Here is a 13,912-nt window from a genome sequence, read left to right as displayed (position 1 = left end):
ATAATTAATATTTTTTGTTGGGTTGTCGGGAAGGGGGAGGGGGTGATTGGGGAGGGGAGAGGAGGGGAAGAAGAAATTGAAAGCTGGTTGCTTTTATGATCTATATATGCGTTTCGTTGCCAACCCTAGGTAAATTTGAATTGATCAATCCGAGATACTGTGTTTTATTTTCCCCAAAAATAAAAATTTAATGAACGGGTCACTAATCCCTGCAATCGACGTTTTTTATTTCACATTGGTGTTGAAAAAACATGTTCGAAATCCTCTGACGAATGTTTGAAATGTACAAGCTATAGCAATAAATTGCATTCATTATGAGATTTTAGTGTCGAAAATCAACTAAAATATCTATATATCTACCGATCTATATGTCTATCAATAAATCAATATTAAATATGTATATATATATATATATATACGAATACATATACATACATATATATTTATATATATATGTATATATATGTATATGTATATATATATGTATATATATTTATATATATATGTATATATATGTATATGTATATATATATATATATATATATATATATATATTGATATTGATCGATTAATAGATATAGATTTGTACAGTTCTACGTGGAATATAGCCAGGTACCTTGACGGAACCAAGATGTAAATATATGTTAATCACACAACAGAAAAATCGGTGTCAGTGATTCGTTATTCTATGCCAGATGGAATTTTAATAGATTTCGCTTCGCTTAACTTGCCTCGTTATATCCAAGGTTCACTTTTCCGAAAGCCTTGGAGATAATTCAATGAGGAGGAGAATGGAATGGCAGGTCCTGACTTTGACATTTATGTGAATATTAGCATCCAGGTGACCCCTCGTATCAGGTTTCCATGGCGGCCTGTTCATTGCTTGTCTCTTTCCATTTCATTTGAAATATTATTTTCGAGGTTTGTTGCTCAACAATATCATGCCTCAGAAGAAAAAAAAAATGGGATAACGGAATTATACGCCGGGCTTCAGTCGGTATGGTAAATTGGATAACGTAATTTAAACTGGCCAAGACTGGCTGGATTAAAGAGGCTGATGAATATATATATATATATATATATATATATATATATATATATATATATATATATATATAATATTGTTACTGTCGCAGTGACTTAAGCAACCTCAACACTTGACTTGAGACTTAAAAAAAGAAAGAGAAAAGATAAACAAACAAAACAACCAAACATATAAAAGAAACAAGAAACAAAACAAAGAAACCAACAAAAAACAAAAGAAACATTTAAGAACATAAGCAAACATGATCATCTTTTAAAGTAATGCTTTCCGTATAGCGACTTCTGTACGCAAATAAAGCTTACTATGCTGGTTTGGTGAATTTGTTGATCACAACACATGCTTAATCTTGCATTACATCAGTCACTTTGCAAAACAAAGTCAGCTCAAGTAGAACATGAGAGATTGTATTAGGACTACTGGGCCGTTGGTAGCAACTTTACCTAAGCCTATACCCCCAGTTTTCCAAAAGAACTAACATTAAAATTCATTTATATTTTGGTGGAGTTTAGTCTAATATTTGTCAGCTATTTGCACTATTTCAAATCATGAAAAATACGTCATAAACTTGGTATAAACTAATGAATCGGCTCCTAACGCTGATACACCATTGTGTTTTATAGATATTTTTAACAACAATCCTTCCATAATGAGTGTATCATTGTCGCTGGCGATTTTAATTTTGTTTTAAACTTAGAAATAGACAAGGTTGTTGGTAAACCGATGACTGACTTGGGGGCTCGAGAGGAATGCCTAGCGTTGATGAATATGTACAATTTGGTTGATGTCTGGAGACATACAGAAACCCCTTTATTGGAGAGTATACTTGGTCTTCAAATATCACGAGCGGGAATCATGTTAGGCTAGATATTTTTCTGCTATCTAAAACCCGTTTGCATTCTGTTATTTATATACTCAATTGCCCGGGTGTCCAATCAGACCCCCACTTCATGATAAGTATGTCGATCCAACTTCGTTCATTTAAAAGAGTACCAGCATATTAGAAATTTAACAATGACTTCTTGAATAACACGGGATATATAAGTCTTGTGTGCATGAGGGCTTATTCATATACCGTTATGGTCGACGGAAGCCTTAACGATCCGTCCTCTAAGTGGGAATATTCCTTAAGTTTAAAATTTGAACTCATAGTGTGACCTATTCTAAAGAAAAGGCCAAGGAGCGACGCAAGAATGAAGATGTACTCATGAAAGAGATCTCTGCCAATGAGCAAAAGATCCTTGAGAACGAAGCACTGGAGTTGCGCGCCCAATTAAGGAACGCCCAAATGATGTAGTGTTGCTCTATGAGTACAAGTTAAATGGAACTATTATTAGATCTAGAGCAAGATGGGGAGGGGGGAGGAGGGGGAGAAAAATACAAAGGATTTTTTAAATTTTGCAAAACGTAACAAAGAAAATAACTCTATAGGGAACATGTGAGGTTAACCGACAAATATGACATTTTTAGAGGAAATTCGAATCTATTTCACCAGACTTTATTCTTCGAATTATTCATATGTAGATGCATGGTTTGTTTTTGACGGGCTCTCAAATTTAGCATTAAGTAACGACGATTCTTGCTCCTGTGAGGGTGGAGTGTCTCTTGTCGAGTGCACGCAGGTATACTTAAGTCACTAAACAATGACAAAGGCACCTGGCAGTGACGACCTTTCGGTAAGATTTTATAAGAAGTTTTGGCCCAGTACTGGTGATTTGATGGTGGACGCGTTAAACTTAAGTTATCACACAGGCTTCCTGCTGAACGAACAAGCCAGAGAAATCATGACACTCATTCTTAACCCTGGTAAGGATTCCACCTCGATACAAAATTATCGTCTGATTACTGTATTAAATACTGATTATAAAATAGGCGCGAAGGCTATTACAGCTAGGCTAAAACGTGTTTTCTCTAAAGTCATTACAACCCTATCTTCAATCGGGTTTTCATTAAGGGATAGATTCATAGGTGAAACTGTACGCTTCGTTCTTGATTTGATAGACTATACTGATAAGAAATAACATCCCTGGTCTCCTCTTTGTATTAGATTTTGAAAAGGGCTTTTAATAGTCTCGAGTGTTGGTTTATCCACTCTACACTTCATGCATATTTTAATTTTGGTGAGAGTTTTAAGAGGTGGGTTAAGGTATTTTACAGCAATTGCACACATGTGTTTGCAATAATGGTTTTTATTTTACTACTGGATTTTCCCCCATTCAGTGTGGAGTAGGACAGGGTTGTCTGCTGAGTCCGTATCTGTTTATAATTTGTGTTGAGATTCGGGACACTGGAAATGATTTCATAATTAGAGTATTAAAGGTATTAATATTGCTGGCAGTGAAACTTAAGTCCTCATGTACGCTGATGACACAGTTCTTTTGTCTAGATGGGAGTAACGAGTCGTTGAGGGAAACTCTTAGTACCCTCAAGGCGTTTAAACAGGCCTAAGGGCTGACAGTCAGTTAAGACAAATCATGTCTCTATACCCACTTGGCCCATATAAGCTTTGAGCCCCTCCTTATGTCAAATATGTGACTATTAAGGTAAAAAACGGCCACTTTAAGTATTTAGGAATTTTCATTGCCAGCAATGGGGATGACACGTTCAGGTTCAATTTTCAGCCCAAACTTTCTGGACGTAAAAATATCTTGCATATGTGGTTATCACGTGACCTTTCTCCCATGGGTATAGGAACATTATTGTGAAAAGCTATACGACCTGTCCCAACTCGTATACTTGTTTTTAATTATTCCTAATCCTCCCAAACGTTTTATTAAAACCTTTTGAAACAATAATTTTTTACTTTATTTGGGCTGGTATAATCCCGACAAAGTGAAGCGCACTACCTTAGTAAATACAGTTAAGTACGGTGGTTTTAAAGGCTATACACATTGAAAGTTTTATTCACAGCCTAAAGTGCACATGGGCGAAACGTTACTTTAGTGAAAGCGTGAGTCCATTTAAGATCTTTTATGATATAAACCTTTCCCCTTTCGTTAGCCGCATAATGATGATAATAATAATAATAATAATAATAATTTGGGAAAACACCACATATGAGAAACCATCATACGCATAGTATGGTTTCAATGTTCAATGGATTTCCTAACTTAAATGTCCTTTCATTCTCCTTTTGATCGAACATGAAAAGTATGTTAAGAGTTTTATCATGATAAATGACTTTGTATTACAACAATATTTTTCAATTTTAGATGTGATCCGTAGAGTATACATGTATAGATTATAAAGGTAATTCTCCGTAGAATGTATTCTTCTTGTTAAAGATAGCCAACCTATGAAATATGATACATTAGTTATAAACATGTAATCCTCCCTATGGTATATATTTCTTATGAAGGTACACAATCCATGAAACTTGAGATAGATTCTCATTTTCTTAGGTTTTTCAGTGACGTTTAAACTGAACAAAAAACATGGCCGAATCACCAGTACGAACTAAATAGACAATATTTCCAACAGCGCAAGCTCACAAGAGCCTCAGGCGAAGAATTTTAGTTCGCGGAAAATTAAAGCAAAATCTGTAATTTCTTCCCCAATTTTGTTCTTTTATGAATGCCAGGTTTGCTGTTTAAGTCCTAGAATATTAACTAAAAAGAAACCATTTTTATTCTTTCTCTGTACATGCATGGGAGGTCTTTTTTTTCGAAGGGGGGGGGGTGAGAAATGTTTAACAAGTGACATCACATTTTTGTTACATTTGCATCGCTCAATAAATTTTTTTAAAAAACAGTACTGTAACACAGTCTGCATTATCTTGAGCAAATATTTTCACTTGTTTTTTTTCGGGTGGGGGTGGGGGAGGGGGAGGGGTGGGCAGAACAGGTTCCTGTTTGATACTGTCATCATTGCGTACTTGAATCAAGGTTCTCTTTAGTTGATCCAAACCCCGGATCTCGCTTTAAAGGAGCTGTCTCAAAGTTGCCATTATTCATTTTTACGATGCAATATTCGATACTTAAATCCCAAAGCAAAGTAGCTTATTAAATTTGTAATACTCAGGTTTCTTTTTCAAATAATGAAGAAATACCCGTCGAAACGATTGAAAACTTTAAGTTGGTTGTGTTTATTACTTAGACATATCCCCCCCCCCAAAAAAAAAGCAAAACAAGGGGGGCCTTGTGTATCAAATTGCCGAGAATCGATTAGAATTAATTTACTTGATTACGTTAATATAACCCGCTAATTAACCTTCATATTATAAAAACAATAATCTAGCAAGGTTCCTTGATTTGGTCAATTAACAAAATTATTTAATCTGGTCAAATTACCCTAAAAGCTACTTTAATCAGACGTTTCTATAACGAGGAAGTCGTTGAAACATTCTCGCCCACATGGAATGTAGTAGCGACAAGAAAAGAGGTTGCGTGAACTTTCCCTCTATATTAACATACCATACTTGGAAATCTAATATGGAGCAGCGTTGTTTGAATGCTGTGATGTGAAGGACAAATATCTGATAACATCATTTTTTTTTTTTTTTTTTACTATCACGTGAAATTTTTCGCCATTTATTTGTTAACGTATGCTCACTTAGGTACTATGTTTATATTATTACTTTGATTATTTAGACTGGTAAAAGCAATATTGACAATCTAGATGTGAGTTTCTAATACTGAACTCAGGACGGATTGTTAGGCAATTTGAAAATGTTTAATATGGGGCCAGCCATTTTGTTTCAGAAAGTATTTGTCGGCTGATCGTTATCATTACTACGGTAGCCGAGAAAATGTTACCTTTATGTGTGCAGAAGCTACAAATGGCATGTACTCATTCCGGAGTTGTTTCTAATCGTTTCGAGATTCTACTCCATGGTAAAATTCTTTGTAATTGATAGATGCACTTTTTAAGAAGAGTCACCCAAGGTATACAGAGCCCTGTACGACAAACGAAGCAACTTGGTCCACCCTCAACCCAAGTTCCTTAACATCACGATTATGTGACCCTGTGATTATGAGGATATTACATCAAGTGAAGTATCACTAGTCACTTGTAAAGGGAATAGATACTATACATGCTCATGTTAAAGGTTCATGAGCGCTGATGTTTAAACCCGGCAATCTCATGACTTACGGATAAAGTGAGTAGATTTTTTCGAAACCAGATTAAGTTTAAAACAATATGGCGTCATTACTTTGGTTTCATTTGCTATACTACCTTTGGGGGGGGGGGGCGTAAATATCGTACGATGCCGTGTTACCTGTGCTAAACTATATATTTCTCTGATCAGCTCATGTACTCCGCTCGTAAACAAGTTGCATAACCTAAATATGGGCATAACACTTAGATGCGTTCGCATCCGTACATCACACACAGCATCGCGGCGACTGTACAGAATCCAAGGATTTTGTTTACGTCATCAATACGTACAATAAGGATTACAATGGTCAAATCTATAGTCAAATCACAAATCATCTACGTGAAACTTGTTTACTATATCTGTAACCTTCTATTTTTTTTTTGGTTTACAGCTCATATCAACCATATGACATGTTATTTTCTCCTCTCGATATGATTTTATTAAAATTTCTTTTTTTCCCTCCATTATAATATCTGGTGCAGCTTACCAATCAATACCAGATCGTGTAAGTGAATAGAACGACAACAAATTACGACTTGAGTAAGTCTAATCGAATGCTACCAATGGTACATGGATCTCCCCAAGGTTGATGTCTTCACATTAAAAACCAATTAGTCATATGTTTGTGAGTAAGGTTTTTATCAAAAATAGGCAAGGAAATTAGTTTCAAACTGACGATTAAATAAACCATTTTATTATGTGTAGGTTATATATGTATAGAAATATATATATATATATATATATATATATATATATATATATATATATAAATATATATATATATATATATATATATATATATATATATATATATATATATATATATATATATATATCCGATATATATATGTCTATATATATATATATATATATAGTATATAACAAATGATAATGCTTTCGTTTTAAGGTAATATTTTCTTGAGGGGAAATTTGAGGTTGAATTTTTCTTTTTCTTTCTTGTATTTCTTTTATTTTGACAAACTAATGTACTGAGTCATTGTTTTGCTCTACGTGGCACTTTATGTTTAACGGCTGGAAAGTCGACCCTAGTCTTGTTCCGCTCTACTTAAGTAAGATCCTGAACAAGAGCAGTATAATTATGAAATGTTAATATTCTGTCACGGTTTTGATTTCAAAACAGAAAGGTCCGCTGAACTACTTGTGACTGATCATGCACATTATATTAATATTAAGAGATACTGTTTTTATAATTATCAAGAATAACCTAATTATTTCAAAGTTTGACGATGTAGAAAAGAGAGGCGAATTTCAGAAATTAACAACAAGAGCAACCCGGAAACCTCATATGGCTTGATAGCGGTATACATATTTTAGGAGAAGGAACCCTGCGATTCCCACTGCAGAAGTTATAGATCATATAACCCACATTTGTGTATACCCTCCCCCTCCCCCCCCCCCCCAAGTATCACCTCTTCCACGTACAGGATCCCCTTTGTGGGCTCCACCGATCATGTCAAAAATGCCGAATGAATCAAGAAAATTGTTCTTACTGTTAACACATATACTATATTGAGGTATATGGTTTTATGTCGTTAATTCAACCAGAAAATTCACAGGACTCCATTTTGAAATTTCGATTGTATCCCACCCCCAACCCATCCCAGTAGAAAATTCTTACATGAGGCCACTTTAGGAAAGAAGGGCGTGGTTGGGGGAGGGTGTAAAGGGTGTAAATTTTAACCAATGGGCTATAATGTCAACTTGAAAATTATCAACGAACATTAATTTGGAAACTATTTTTGGTATAAGAAATATGCCCAGTAAATATAATCCTTATTTTTTATTTATTATTCTTTCTCTTTTTCTTTGAGGGGGGGGAGGTGGGGGGGGGGGGCTGTGTATATAAATATTAATGAATTGACTGTCGAATGTCTGCTGTTATAATTTCTACTTGAAAGCAGGGACGATGTAGCATATTACCGTGAAATTACTCTGAGCTTAAAGGGATCTACTTTTGCTCAAATTATAAGTAGATTATCCCATGATTATCCACACCAAATATAAATTAGACAATGATTTAACATAATGTTTATTCTTAAATTACATATATCATTCTTGTCGATTAAGCAGCCAAAGATAATTTCTATACTCAGATCAAAAAAAAAAACAGAATTATTTTACTTTAACCTTGATTTACAAGAAACGAGTCTTGCTTTAAGTCTTATTAATTCTGCCTGTCTCTCTTCATACATATACATATATATAATCCTTAGATAAAGAATGATTACTTTAATTATTATTTTGATGGAATTGCCTAAGGGTCGATATGTCAACAATAAACAAATGATGTGCTTTTAATTCACTTATTAGGCAATTCGTGTATAAAACGCTATTAAAATTCGTTGAGATTGTGTAGATGCATTTTTCGCCTCTGGGGTTAAGAAAAACTTTTTGAAAATCGTTGACTTATTTCTCATAGCAATGAGTTTGGGTTTAGAATATAATTGATAATGACGAGCGTTTTTTTGTCAATATACCATCATTGTGTATCCTATAGGAGTTCCGAGGACATACATCACACAGTGAAGTCCGTATGCATAGATGATGTTATTGTCACAGTGTCTTGCATTGTGATCATCATAGGGTATTATGGAGACATGCATACGCTATCCACTATTAGTATTATTATAACAAACACATGCATATTTAGTTATTTCATTCCATGGACAATTTAGGCAGAAAAGAGTTCGATGTTCTATAGAAGAATATTTTTACAAGTATATTAATGTATAGGTTACATACAAATATGTTGAGATATCTTATCAATCAAAGTGGTTGCATTATCAATTTTAGCACAAAACCACAAGTCGATTACGAAGTCTTTAAGGAAACAGTAGACTTTTGTAGTCTGTGACTACATGATCACAATATATTAGTAAAACGTCAAGGCAAAATATGATATTGAATTGCATTTTTGGGTGTGACGTCATTTATATCATGCTAACAATCTATTTGACGATTGGAATTGTAAAACAATGGATTAACATTACTCATAACGTCCTCGTTAAAGTTGTTTTTTTTAAAGCAACGAGCCAGCCATTTAATATTTATTTAGAATGAATTGTTTTCGCCATTGTTAATGCTCTTACTATTTTGGTATTGTCATTGCTATTGTTTTTGCAAACGTTATTGGTGTTGCTATTGTCATTATCTTTATCGTTGCTATTGTTATTGTTTTCGCCATTGTTAATTCCCTTGCTATTTTGATATTGTTATTGCTATGATCATCGATATCGTTATTGGTGCTGCTATTGTCATTGTCACCGTCTCTAGTATTGTTATTGCTTTCGCTATTGTCAATTCTCTTGCTATTTTGGTAATGTTGTTGCTATTGCCATTGATAACATTTTTGGTGCTGCTATTGTTATTGTCACTGCTATTGTGTTTTGTCATTGTTAATGCTATTGTTATTTTTTTGTAATGTTATGTCTATTGTCATTGTTAAAGTTATTGGTGCTGCTATTGTCAATTTCTTTGTCACTGCTATTGTTATTGTTTCTCCATTTTTAATTCTCTTGCTATTTTGGTATTGCTATTGTTATTGTCATTGTTATTGATATCGTTATTGGTGCTGCTATTGTCAGTTTAATTTTCACTGCTATTATTATTATTGCATTCGCCATTGTTAATGCTATTGTTATATTTGTATTCTTATTGCTGTTATTTTCACAGTCCTCAATTTTATTCTTGATGCTGTTACTGTCATTGTAAATGCTATTGTCCTAGCTTTCTGTTAGAGCTATTGTTTACCATAATGGTAATAAACATCGCTATTTCTATCCTTATGTACCGATGTATTTAATCCCTTTATTGCACTTGCTAAAAACATTACCGATTCCAATTTCACGCATAGAAATGTTAGATAATTGACCACATAGATCATGTCTCTTATGCAACAAGTTACATTCAAAACGCACATACATTAAGTGATAATATGTAATGTTTTAGAACATTTTACTGATCAATAAACTAAATCAGTCGCTGTTTTTTTTTAACCGAGAGAGTTCATGCTGTGTAGGCTGTTACATTTGTTCAGTGCATTTATGAATAGTCAAAGTTCTTTCTAAAGAAAATCAAGAACTATAAATACTTCCATCAGACACTTTAGTTTCACTTCGGAATAAAAAATTTTCTCCACTTGCCATCTCCTTTCATGAAATTCGATTTACAAGGAAACGGAAATGTACCAATTTCTGCCATTGAAATACAACGATTGATTTTATTTGAGCTACAACCGCAAAAAAACTAATTATATCAGTGTTGGAGAAAATACAAGATATATATTAAAAAAAGAAAAGAAAAAATGAGAATAAAAAAGAAATAAAAATTAAACTTACAAGACATATAAATTTAACTGCATACTGTATTCTTTTTTGGGCTCAAAAGACGGAAATTATGTCTGAATATTATGTAGGGCATTGCTGAAGCTTGAAGTTTATGTCACGCAACATAGCTTGGAAGAATGATCTATACAGGATGGAATCAACCCACTCATATGGAGACGTTTGACATCATTTATATGTTATTTTTTAAAGGGTAAAAGTATATCGCATGTTCTTCTCTCTCTAGTTTTTAGTTAAGTAGAAAGGAAAAAAATAAAAGGTAAGATAAATTAAGTGGATGAGAACAGGTCTAGTCTTAGATAAAAAATATTGAAAGAATGATGCATTGTCTACGACAAAAAGTTAATTAGATAATGAGAAAACATGCACAATATCTCTAGAACAGACGATGATATTATAATATGAAAGCTTTAAATAGTCCAGATTTATAAAAGCTCCCCCCCCCCCCCCACAAGACAAAAAGACATAGGATCATGAGATAAAACAGTCATTCTCGTCCTTGCCATTGAAATCGCTGTTTTTTTTTTATTTCAATATTTCAAGAGTTGTTAACTTTATTTTAAACAGGAGCGGGGTAATATCGGGGAGGAAATACGTCTTTGCTTTAATGATTATTGGTATGGTATGATGGTAAATTTATTAATAAAATAGCTTTATTGTTTTTACTTCTGTTTACTTAAAAACTTGCTTTTTTTTCGACAATCTACACTAATAATCTCCACAATGATATAGATAATTAGAATGACTCGTCAAAGTTTCATATGAAGTAATTAAGTATTATGTTAATTAATTAAGTAGACGGAGAACTGAAAATCAATTGTCAATTTGACTTTTGGCAGTTTAGTTCATATTAATTTACAATACATGAGCGATGAAATGTTAAGAGTTGAATCAACTTATAAATCATCGCTTTAATTAACATTCGCTTGTCGAAGAGACAAAACAATTAAGAAGGGTGCCTGTCTTGTTTGGAACAATTTTAACCATGTTTTGGGTATTTCTCGGTAGATATGGTAAAATTTTTTACTCAACTCCCAAACCTGATTAAATGGACTAAATGTTTCTTTTATGTCTCATTCTTCTTCATTTCAAATTTTGGGTTTTCAGTGCAATGTTTCGTCCAAAATAAAGTCATACATTAACGCATATATACATTATTTGAATCTTTACATATCTTTTGTATTGTTTACGCTTATCACGTGCCATCAAATGGATGAACAGTTTGTAAATATATTTTCATAAAGGTCATTTACCTGTCACTTAGGGCCAGATAATAATAGGTATTGTAGTGTTGAATTAAAATAATAATAAGGGAGCGAAATAACTGTTTCAACCAATATTATAACAGGTCACAATTTAATTGAACTTTCTAGCATATTTTGAGAGTAGTTTTGGTCACCTCCAATAGGCATTATGTGTTTGTCATTTCTATTAAAATGCTAGAATATACAGAAGAAAGTATTATCCAAATAATGAATCTCAATGATATTCCTAAAATTTATCAAAACAAAATGCTTCTATGCATAACTTATTTATGACGGGCCTTGTAGCATCGTCGAAGGCATTGTTGATTATGAATAATTACTGGTTGTGAATAATTATGAAGAATAATATTTGTTAGACAAGTAAAACAGTATTGATTAAGATATTGACAGATTATTAAAATTAGAAGAAAATACTAATAAATTAAATTGACTGAGAAATAACCTTGGCATTTTACTATTATCATGTTCTTCAGTATTATACGTTGTATGAGCGTAGTAAATTTCAGATTCGTTTGCACTATGAATGATCTTTGTGTGTTGTCCTAGAAACATGTCAGTAATGCGCAATGTGAGAATTGATGTTGACCTGCAAGGACCTCCACATTTCTATGTCTATTTCTAGATATTGTTTAATTTTGTTTACATATAAATTTTAAAGTCAAAAAATCTAGAGGAAACATTTTGTTGCATATATCAGTCACTAACATTGTGACTTCAGTATAAATTATACTTATACGTTAAAAGTACAGAGCAGGGTTTAATTGAGTTTCCAACGGTGACGCATGCGCATGCGTATCGATGGTCGATGACAATATCAATATCGGGAATATGTTATGTATATATGACAGAGACAAATTTCATACGCCCTACAATATCTTCCCAGATATGACAGTATTCATAGTTGAAGATAATACAAATTTATACCCAAATAAACAGAATGGACATCTCCGATTTGTTACATAATTCAATCAGCTTTACGAACATCTCATATTTAGTTTTTAAGTTGATTGAAACACTGTTGTGCTTGCTTCAAGCAGTAAATCAACTTTTGCTCTTTGTATTATGCATAATGCACCAACTATTTACAGTTTACTATTATCTACTTTCCTGGTGTTAACTAAGATAAATATGGTTTTATTTGATAGATCTTTCTAGCTTCTCGAATTTTTTTCTTTGAATAATTAGTCAGATTATATCAAGCAATTTTTACAGTAACTATGTAACTGCAATTTACTGGCTGGAAGCATACTTCACTCACAATCGTAAACACTCCGACACATATGTTTGACTTGATCTTAATTTAGGTAATGACTTCTAATATAAATATCGTATAGCAGACTGACCTGGTTTGGTAATTGTCTGTGTCAGAAACAACAAACCACAGATATTGGATCATATAGGGTTCTCTTCCGTTTCGTGTGTTCCTTTGTTATACCAACTATTGCTATATGGGTGACTTTTCTGGTGTAACGCTTTACAGCACACACACCCCATTTTTATTCTTTTCTTTCAAGATCGTTAATTTTCGTTGACTTTTTGTCGATTTTGTGTGATTGATCACCGGTGATAATCGATAGTATCGAGGTCACGGTAATAATTTTACTTTTTGTGTTATTTGCAGATGGAAAAATATAAATTATCCTTCACCTTAGTTTAAATGGATTAGAAGAGAGAATGAGAGAGAAATATGAAGAGAGAATATAAAAGTTTTTTGCAATCTAAGATCTTGAACCCTACAAAAATCTACAAATCTAAAATATGTCGAAAGCGAGTTCAGTATAGCTGGTTGTGCAATAGTATACAATGCCGGGATCGCGATTGCGCAAACTCTCGATTAACGCAGCGCCACAGCAAATACGGATAATCGCCACACTCCCCATTCATATTCGGATTGGTCGCTTACTCTATCATTCACTCTAAAATTCCGTCTCTAATTCTCCGACATTTTTATCCTTTCATTATTCCGTCGTTCACTCTCTCTAATTCTCTCATTCATTTACTCTCACTTTACCTTTACCTCAAATATTCATTCTCAATCACAGTCACTTTATCAATCATTCTCTCGTTCACTCTTGTGTTTACTCTCTCGTAGTTCTTCCCTCGTTCACTCTCTCGTTCACTCTTGTGTTCACTCTCTCATAGT

At 33.3% G+C, this 13,912-nt stretch overlaps 1 protein-coding gene across 11 annotated transcripts in view; it reads right to left on the bottom strand.

Annotated features, from left to right (window-relative positions):
* The window catches only part of LOC139963800 (short transient receptor potential channel 4-like), a 272,215-nt gene that overhangs the window by 70,962 nt on the left and 187,341 nt on the right, over positions 1-13,912 (bottom strand). The window lies entirely within an intron of this gene.

The sequence above is a fragment of the Apostichopus japonicus genome, chromosome 22 (genome assembly GCF_037975245.1).
Source record: "Apostichopus japonicus isolate 1M-3 chromosome 22, ASM3797524v1, whole genome shotgun sequence".
Taxonomy (NCBI): domain Eukaryota; kingdom Metazoa; phylum Echinodermata; class Holothuroidea; order Aspidochirotida; family Stichopodidae; genus Apostichopus; species Apostichopus japonicus.
Note: the sequence above shows the minus strand (reverse complement) of the source record. Positions and strands in the feature narration are given on the sequence as shown.